Here is a 5,108-nt window from a genome sequence, read left to right on the forward strand (position 1 = left end):
TACCTTGTAGTCATTAAACATTCTTATTATATTCTATTTAAGTCTTCGATCCATCTAAACTTGATGTTGTGAAGCAGGGTATTTATTTACCTTTTTCCCCATGGATAACTAGATGTCTCTGTAATATTTGCTGAAAAGTATCTCCTTTCCCACTGATTTGCATTTCCAGCTCTGTTATGGCTTGAATTTCCGGATTTCATGAATCTGTTTGGGGCTCACATTTTTGTTACATTGATCAGATTTCTCTGTGTGTACCACTACCATCTTCTTAATTCATGTAATTTTTTAATGTATAAAAATTGTGTTTTCAATATATGTTACTCACATATAAAATTTTAGTTGTATTTGCATATTGATTTTGTATATGACAGTATGACTAAATTCTCTTATTAATTTGAATAATTTTTCTGTTGATTCTTTGGAGACCTATATTTAGAGAACAAGAGCATTTGTCAATAATGACATATTTCTCTTTCCTTTATAAGCTTTTTTATTTTCATATTTTTCTCTCCAATAGTGCAATTATTGAATATTGTACATTCATACAGTATTCCAGTATAATGTGGAACTCCAGTATAATATTGAATAGGCGAGAACATTTTTATCTTGTTCCTAATTTTTAGGCAAATGCCTTAATATTTCATTATTATATGTGATGTTTGCTGAAGATTTTTTACATATACCTTTTATTAAATTAAGACAATTTCTCTTATTTCTAGTTTTTTATTAGCATGAATGTATGTTGATTTACATATAATGCTAATCACATTGGTTATAATAACTATACAATTTTTCTCCTTTAATCTATTAAAAGAGATTATGTTATGGTGATTTATATTAATAGATTCTCTAATGTTAAGCAATCTTGGTCATTATACATTGTCTTTTATATGTTTCTGGATTTGGGTCATTATGTTTTTCTGAGAACATTTCATTAATTGCATTGGTCTGCAATTTTCCTCTTTTGTGCTGTCCTGTTTGGTTATGCTGTCAAAGTTCTACTAGCCATTTAAAATTTGTTGTAGTATTTTCTCTTAATCAATTTTGTGGAAGAATTTGTATAAAATTGTAGTTAAATGTTCTAGTGTTTCTTTGAAGGGAGTTTTAAACAATGAATTTGTTTTCTTTCATTTTTATAACTGTTCTTCCTACCCATTTTGTTATGACCTTGAAGTTTATTTTGATGGACATTAGTAATAGCTTCTTCTGGTTAGTAGTATTTACATTGTTCATGCTACATTCTTTTAAATTTCTTTCAAACTTAATGCTCCCTTGTTTATTTGTACTTTTTTTCTGACTTAATCTTATTAAAATTTATTTATTTTAGTCTATTCAGTCTCTTTATTGAGTTTTTTGTTGAAAAAAATGCTTGCCCATGTTTTTGGTACTTCTTTTTTTTACAGGTACAAGGAAGGGTTACCCTAACCCACACCTTGAGTGTAAGGATGGCCATGTGACTTGCACAGGCCAATGAAACATGCAAATATGTGATTTGTGTTACCCGCAGGTATACAAATCTTCATACTCTCTCCCACTGCTGTGGCAAATGCAGAAAGTTCTTGTTGGGATGAAGGAGATAGTAAGGACTCTGTCAGCCTGAGACCCTGAGGGACTTCAATGAGTAGAACTTCCCTGCTGACTCCTAGTAATATGAAGTATGAGGTAGAAAGAAAGCTTTGTACTTTTAGCCACTGAGGACTTGAAGGTGTTTGTTTCATAGTATAAGTAGCCTATCCTGAGTCTTAAAACAATGTGTTAACCTTTGTTGTAACTCATGAGAGTATTTGGGTTTCTATTATAGTATTTTACATATTTTTCTGTAGGTTTAAACTATTTCACAATATTTAAAAATAGGTTAAAGTAACAATAATGTTAAAAGAGTCTACGGCTATGCCACCCTGAACAAGCCCAATCCTGTCTGATCTCGGAAGCTAAGCAGGGTTGGGTCTGGTTAGTACTTGGATGGGAGACCACCTAGGAAGACTGGGTGCTGTAGGCATAAAAAATAAAAAAATAAAGGATTGTAAGCTGACAAGGTCCTTGCAGTCTGTGAGGTCAACCAAGGGTTGCCTCGCCTAAAAACAAACAAACGAACAATAATGTTTAAAGAACATTGTTTTTCACATGTATGTATATTTGCTCTATTTTAAGGAATAGCAAATTGTAGGCTTGCAATAAACAACTTGTTCCTGGGTCAAAACTGCAAAGTAAATCTCCAAATATCCAAAATTTAATTTTCTCATGATTATAGCCCATTAAAAACACTTTTGTTTTCTTTATTTGATTTCAGAGTTTTCAGTGCATTCCAGAATTTCACTGACTCTAGAACAACTTTCATGTTACTCTCTAAGCTTTGAGAATCTCCATGCTAAGAAGCTACTATAAATATGGATTCACAGAAATTTCTCACAGAAAGCTTTTTATTCGTCCCTAGAGTAACCAGAAATAGGCTTGTGAGAAACACCCAGAAATTTCTGTCTCTTCCTTGACCTAGTGGATAGATTTTCATAAATTATTTATTTTCTGATTTTTTTTTTTTTTTGCAGGTCATCTTTTTCAGAGTACAGGCTTTATGTAGTATTTTCTGTACTTTGTGAAGTCCCTATGTAGTCCCTATATAATTTTTTCATGTACAACATGTTCCACGACATCAACAAGAAAGACACAACTGCCCAGTAGAAAAATGGGCAAAAGATATAAAGTCCAGAGAAAAAGAAATATAAAAATCCTTAAATGTATGAAAATATACTCATCACCATACATAATAAAATAAATGCAAATGTGAGATGTGAGATGCCATTTCAAATTTATAAGATTAGAAAAAATCCAAAAATTTGACATGCTCCTTGTGTGCCAGTCTGCAGAGGAAGAGACATTCCTTACAGGCTGGTCACACTGTCATACAGAACAACCTCTATGGAGGGCACTCTGGCAATAGCTCAAAATAAACCGAATTTACTCTATTATCCAAGTATCCCACTTCTAGAAATTAATCCTGCAGATATGTTTATAAACGTACATGATGGTCTAATTACAAGTTTATATACTGCAACAACCTGTGTTCATCAATAAATAATTGCTTTCTACACAAAGGGATATATGCAGTGTTTTAAAAGACCAAGGAAATGTTATGTTCTGATGTAGAAATATCTCCAAGATACACTATTACCTGGAAAAAAGATAAGCAAATCTCATAAGATTGCATACAAAAGGTAGGCTACCTTTTGTGTATAAAGGAAGAACAAATGTACATTGATGTGTGTTTATTATTGCTTAGGGAACACTAGAAGGATCATAATAAACTAATGTAATAATTTATTTATGGGAAGAAGGGGGATGGATGAGGACAAAAATACTATTTATTATAGAGTTATTATTTTTGAACCATGTAGCTACATTATCCATTAAAAATAAAATAGAATAAAACAAAACAACAACAAATCACTAGCCCTTAGCTGTTAAAGTCTCTATAAGGTTAAAGATTAGGTACTTATCACTCTTGCTTTAAATTTTCTCTTGATTTCTGACACCTGGGATTTTTTTCCTGCAAGCTCAGCTATTTACTGACATACCTCCTTTTATTGCACTTCACTTTATAGTGCTTCACAAATGTTGCCTTTTTTTATAGATTGAAGGCAAAACCTTCCACCAGCATAAAGATTACAACTCGTTTTATCGTGACACTCAGTTTATTGCAGTGGCTTGGAACAGAAGCTGTAGTATCTCCAAGATATGCTTGTATTTAAAACTTTTTAAAAAATGTATTATCCAGCATTTTTGTGAGTTTGCAGCAAGAGGGGTGCTCTAGTAGGTTGGCATCCTGATTGCTGGAGGCCTAGGATATTCATAGGGTTAATTAAGCAGCCAAAGGAATTTCTCAAAAGTCAAAGAGCAGAAGGGCTTTAACATGGCAAGCTCACACAGGCTTACTTCTGTGAGTGTGTAGGAGACCATGGAATTGGCTCTTTGTAATCAGCCATTCTTGAAGAGGGAAGTAAAAATTAAAATTGGTATTTGACTTGTATGTATCATGACATTGCTGATACATTTTATGTTATGGCTATTTCCCCTTGTTAACAGAGAAGAATTCTACTCTGTGTGTTTAGTTTCAAATATTTAAATACACACTACATCAGAAAGCATTTGTTCCATGTAGCAAGTTTAAGTCTTAAAAATGTTTTATTTCTATTATCATCCTAAATTATATAAAGTAATTGAACCAAGTAGTTGAAACTCTTCAAATTGGGTTTTAGGAGGTGTTAAGCCCAGGGAAAGACACGCCTTCATTTCTGATATAACTACATTCTGAGAAGCTTGTTTGTGAGGAGAATGGAGAGTGGGACAGTTAGAGGCTTTGAGCCCCATTAGAAATTGAGATTGCTGTGGGATCAACATTGCTAATTCAGCTATCACACCAATCCCTTAGGATTCATCTTATAAAATAAGCAACTTAATACAGAGGATCTAAAAAGATCAAGTACTCATGGGTTAAAATATGTCTCACAAAAAACATATGCTGAAACCCTGCACCCCAGTACTTGTGAAAGTGACCTCATTTGGACGTACAGGGTTTTTATGGATGCAATCAAGTTAGAATGAGGTCATACTGAATTAAGATGGGCCCTAATTCTATCCAACTATTTTAAAAAGAGAAGACGCACAGTGACCGACAGACACAGGGGAGATGTCATGTAAATATCAAGGCAGAGATTGGAATGATGCAGCTGCAGGCCTAGGAATACCAAGGATTGCCCACAATAACCGGAAGCTAGGAAGAGGCAAGAAGAAATTCTCCCCCAGAGGCTTCAGAGAAAGCATGGCCTTCCAACACCTTAATTTTAAACTTCTAATGGTCAGAACTATGAGAGAATAAATTTCTGTTATTTTAAGCCACCCAGTTTGTAGTAATTTGTTAAAGCAGCCCTAGGAAACTAAAGATGCAAGTCAAGATCAAAAGATGTCACTTACGTGATCTTCATTTTTAATCATAGTTATCCTCTGGGGGATGCCTAAACCTTAAGAGGGTCCTATATAAAATCAAGATTGGGAAAGAAGTGAGATGTGAGAAGTGAAATAGGAGCCAATATTTCTTTCTTGGATCACTATAT

General features: G+C 33.5%; 1 pseudogene; it reads left to right on the top strand.

Moving 5' to 3' along the window:
- The first annotated feature begins 1,880 nt into the window (after window positions 1–1,880).
- On the top strand, window positions 1,881–1,999 carry LOC112472330 (annotated as a pseudogene).
- The last annotated feature ends 3,109 nt before the right edge of the window (window positions 2,000–5,108 follow it).

This window comes from Pteropus alecto, unplaced genomic scaffold (assembly GCF_000325575.1).
Source record: "Pteropus alecto unplaced genomic scaffold, ASM32557v1 scaffold76, whole genome shotgun sequence".
In the NCBI taxonomy this organism is placed as follows: domain Eukaryota; kingdom Metazoa; phylum Chordata; class Mammalia; order Chiroptera; family Pteropodidae; genus Pteropus; species Pteropus alecto.